Here is a 5220-nt window from a genome sequence, read left to right on the forward strand (position 1 = left end):
TGTCATTTATTATGTCACTATATATCATACATTATATATGACATATTATATATATTATATATTATAACATGACATATATGATATATTATTACATATTATAATTATGTAATATATATCAGACATGTGGTTTTCAAAAACCACATGTCTGATAACAGACTAATATCTTCAGTATATAAAGAACTCCTACAACTCAACAACAATAAACAACAAATAATCTAATTAAAAGATGGGCCAACGACTTGAATAGATATTCCTCAAAAGGAGAAATGACCAAAAACATATGAAAATGTGCTTAGCATCCCTAATCATTGGGAAATGCAAATCAAAACCATGATGAGACATCATCTCACACCTGTTAGAATGGCCACTACCCCAAAAAACAGAGAATAGTAAGTGCTGACAAGGATGTGGAAAAATTGAAACCCTTATGTACTGTTGATGGGAATGTAAATAGTGCAGCTGCTATGAAAAACAGTATGAAGGTTCATCAGAAAATTAAAAATAAAATTACTATATAATCCAGCAATGTCACTTCTGGGTCTGTAGATAAAATAATTGAATACACTTATATTCATTGCAGCATTATTCACAATTTACAATAGCCAAAAGGTAGAAGCAAACTAAATGTACATTGACGAAGCAATAAAAAAAAGTAGTGTGTGTGTTTGTGTGAAAATGGAATATTTTTCAGCCTTAAAAAAGAGAATATTGTCATGTGCTGTAACATGGATGAACCTTGAAGACATTACACTAAGTGAAATAAGCCAGTCACAAAAGGCAAACATTGCGCGATTTCATTTATATGAGGTATTTAAAGTAGTCAAACTTTTAGAAACAGAAAGGAGAACGGTGGTAGCCAGGGACTGAGGGGCAAGAAGAAATAAGACTTTTGTTCAGTGGCCAAAGAGTTTCAGTTTTGCAGGATGAAAAGTTATAGAGATCTGTTGTATAATAATATGCATATAGTTAACATGACTGTACTGAACACTTAAAAATGGTAAAGATGGTAAATGTTATGTTTTTTACCATGATAAAAGTAGAAAAGCGTGAAACCTGCGTATTATCTCTATTTCACAGTCTAGAAAACTAAGGCTCAGACAGGTTAAGACACTTGCACAGGGTAACACAAGAAGTGTTAAAATTGCGGTTGGAAATCAGGCTGGTCTAATTCAAAACCTATGCTCTAGGCCAGGCGAGGTGACTCACACCTGTAATCCCGGCACTTTGGGAGGCCAAGGTGGGCAGATCACCTGAGGTCAGGAGTTCAAGACCAGCCTGGCCAACATGGTGAAACCCTGTCTCTACTAAAAATACAAAAATTAGTCAGGCGTGATGGCAGGTGCTTGTAATCCCAGCTACTCTAGAGGCTGAGGTGAGAGAATCGCTTGAACCTGGGAGGCAGAGCTTGCAGTGAGCTGAGATCGCGCCATTGCACTCCAGCCTGGGCGACAGAGCGAGACTTCGTCTCAAAAAAAAAATAATAATAATAATAAAATAAAATAAAAACCCTATGCTCTTAAGAGTCATGCCATATATTACAAGGCTTCTGGGTAGAAGGGAAAATATGTTAAGACAGTTTTCAAATGACAATTAAGAAAAGGAATTGAGATATATTCAACAGTCTGTGTTTAGTTAGCAGTGTTGCCTCTTGTCAGGCACACAGCCAAGACCACCTTACTTAGCTTCTCTTATCCTTAGGTTGGAACCATGGGACTCAGTTCTTGCCACTAGATATGTGGACGGAAGTGATGCAGCATAGTCTGAAGGAATGAAATATGATCTCTCAATCTCACCCCAGCCCACACCCTACTGCTCTCCACGAAGAATACTCAAATGGTGAAGTTGCAATATGAACACATGAATCCATGAGGCAGTTCTTCTCCAAGAAGAGCCACCTGATTCACATCAGGCAGTGGTGTGAGTGAGAAGTGAACTTGTGTTGGTTTAAGCCACCGAGATGTCAGGGATTGTTTTCATAGCATATCCTAGTCTAGCCTGACTAATATACTCATTAAGAATTTACTCACCATATTTTTCAGCTATTTTCTTGTGTTGGAACTGAAGGGAGGATGTGGAATCCATGGGAAAGAGATTCTGGGTTTTGAAGGGAGAAGGAAAAAGAGGTTGATTTTAGATGCAGTTGTGAAGGAAAGGTCTTGAGCAGAAATTGTTCCCCAGGAAAGGTAGACCAAAGCTAGGATGAGGGAAAAAGAAACTCCCAAATGTGACGTGCCTAGGGACAACGAAGGAAACCTACTAAAACATTTTCTGTAAGACTATTCCTGACTTCCAGAGTTAGATATAATCAAATATATAAATCTCAAATCAATACTTGCCAAAAATATATAGTCTCAAATAAAGCATTCCCTACAAGAAAGAATCATAACCCTGAAGAGATGTTCTATTTGTTAATTTCATTTTGACTAACAAGGAAACATTTTTGAAGGCATTGCTGAATGTACTAGTTTTGTCCCTTGTTAGTATCATCAGTAAGACATCTCAGTTCCACAATGCTCTAGAGATTGAAATGTGTTCTCCTTTATGATTTGTAGCTCTGATTAGATATGTTTTTCTGCCTAAGGTGCAAAAAATGCAAATGTGAACTAAGAGTCTGTATAATTTCTGCTTCTTACATCATCACCATTAAAAAGATCAAAATAGGCCAGGCGCGGTCGCTCACTCCTGTAATCCCAGCACTTTGGGAAGCCGAGGCGGGTGGATCACTTGAGGTCGGGAGTTCAAGACCAGCCTGACCAACATGGAGAAACCCTGTCTCTACTAAAAATACAAAATTAGCCAGGCATGGTGGCGCATGCCTGTAATCCCAGCTACTCGGGAGGCTGAGGCAGGAGAATTGCCTGAACCCAGGAGGTGGAGGTTGCGGTGAGCCGAGATCGTGTCATTGCACTCCAGCCTGGGCAAAAAGAGCGAAACTCTGTCTTAAAAAAAAAAAAAAAAATCAAAAAAAATTCTTCTTTTGAATCTTACTAAAAACGTAATCTGGAGGGCGGAGCAAGATGGCCGAATAGGAGCAACTCCAGTCTTCAACTCCCAGCGCCAGCGACACAGAAGACCGGTGATTTTGGCATTTTCAACTGAGGTACTGGGTTCATCTCACTGGGGAGTGCCGGACGATCGGTACTGGTCAGCTGCTGCAGCCCGACCAGCAAGAGCTGAAGCAGGGCGAGGCATTGCCTCACCTGAGAAGCGCAAGGGGGAAGGGAATCCCTTTTCCTAGCCAGGGGAACTGAGACACACAACACCTGGAGAATTGGGTAACTCCCACCCCAATACTGCGCTTTGAGCAAACAGGCACACCAGGAGATCATATCCCACACCTGGCCGGGAGGGTCCCACACCCACGGAGCCTCCCTCATTGCTATCACAGCAGTCTGTGATCTACCGGCAAGGCAGCAGCGAGGCTGGGGGAGGGGCGCCCGCCATTGCTGAGGCTTAAGTAGGTAAACAAAGCTGCTGGGAAGCTCGAACTGGGTGGAGCTCACAGCAGCTCAAGGAAACCTGCCTGTCTCTGTAGACTCCACCTCTGGGGGCAGGGCACAGAAAACAATAACAAAGCAGCAGACACCTCTGCAGACGCAAACGACTCTGTCTGACAGCTTTGAAGAGAGCAGTGGATCTCCCAACACGGAGGTTGAGATCTGAGAAGGGACAGACTCCCTGCTCAAGCGGGTCCCTGACCCCTGAGTAGCCTAACTGGGAGACATCCCCCACTAGGGGCAGTCTGACACCCCACACCTCACAGGGTGGAGTACACCCCTGAGAGGAAGCTTCCAAAGCAAGAATCAGACAGGTACACTTGCTGTTCAGAAATATTCTATCTTCTGCAGCCTCTGCTGCTGTTACCCAGGCAAACAGGGTCTGGAGTGGACCTCAAGCAATCTCCAACAGACCTACAGCTGAGGGTCCTGACTGTTAGAAGGAAAACTATCAAACAGGAAGGACACCTACACCAAAACCCCATCAGTACATCACCATCATCAAAGACCAGAGGCAGATAAAACCACAAAGATGGGGAAAAAGCAGGGCAGAAAAGCTGGAAATTCAAAAAACAAGAGCGCATCTCCCCCGGCAAAGGAGCGCAGCTCATCGCCAGCAACGGATCAAAGCTGGACGGAGAATGACTTTGACGAGATGAGAGAAGAAGGCTTCAGTCCATCAAATTTCTCAGAGCTAAAGGAGGAATTATGTACCCAGCGCAAAGAAACTAAAAATCTTGAAAAAAAAGTGGAAGAATTGACGGCTAGACTAATTAATGCAGAGAAGGTCATAAACGAAATGAAAGAGATGAAAACCATGACACGAGAAATACGTGACAAATGCACAAGCTTCAGTAACCGACTCGATCAACTGGAAGAAAGAGTATCAGCAATTGAGGATCAAATGAATGAAATGAAGCGAGAAGAGAAACCAAAAGAAAAAAGAAGAAAAAGAAATGAACAAAGCCTGCAAGAAGTATGGGATTATGTAAAAAGACCAAATCTACGTCTGATTGGGGTGCCTGAAAGTGAGGGGGAAAATGGAACCAAGTTGGAAAACACTCTTCAGGATATCATCCAGGAGAACTTCCCCAACCTAGTAGGGCAGGCCAACATTCAAATCCAGGAAATACAGAGAACGCCACAAAGATACTCCTCGAGAAGAGCAACTCCAAGACACATAATTGCCAGATTCACCAAAGTTGAAATGAAGGAAAAAATCTTAAGGGCAGCCAGAGAGAAAGGTCGGGTTACCCACAAAGGGAAGCCCATCAGACTCACAGCAGATCTCTCGGCAGAAACTCTCCAAGCCAGAAGAGAGTGGGGGCCAATATTCAACATTCTTAAAGAAAAGAATTTTAAACCCAGAATTTCATATCCAGCCAAACTAAGTTTCATAAGTGAAGGAGAAATAAAATCCTTTACAGATAAGCAAATGCTTAGAGATTTTGTCACCACTAGGCCTGCCTTACAAGAGACCCTGAAGGAAGCACTCAACATGGAAAGGAACAACCGGTACCAGCCATCTCAAAAACATGCCAAAATGTAAAGACCATCGAGGCTAGGAAGAAACTGCATCAACTAATGAGCAAAATAACCAGTTAATATCATAATGGCAGGATCAAGTTCACACATAACAATCTTAACCTTAAATGTAAATGGACTAAATGCTCCAATGAAAAGACACAGACTGGCAAACTGGATAAAGAGTCAAGACCCATCA

The sequence above is a fragment of the Theropithecus gelada genome, chromosome 3 (assembly GCF_003255815.1).
Source record: "Theropithecus gelada isolate Dixy chromosome 3, Tgel_1.0, whole genome shotgun sequence".
Taxonomy (NCBI): domain Eukaryota; kingdom Metazoa; phylum Chordata; class Mammalia; order Primates; family Cercopithecidae; genus Theropithecus; species Theropithecus gelada.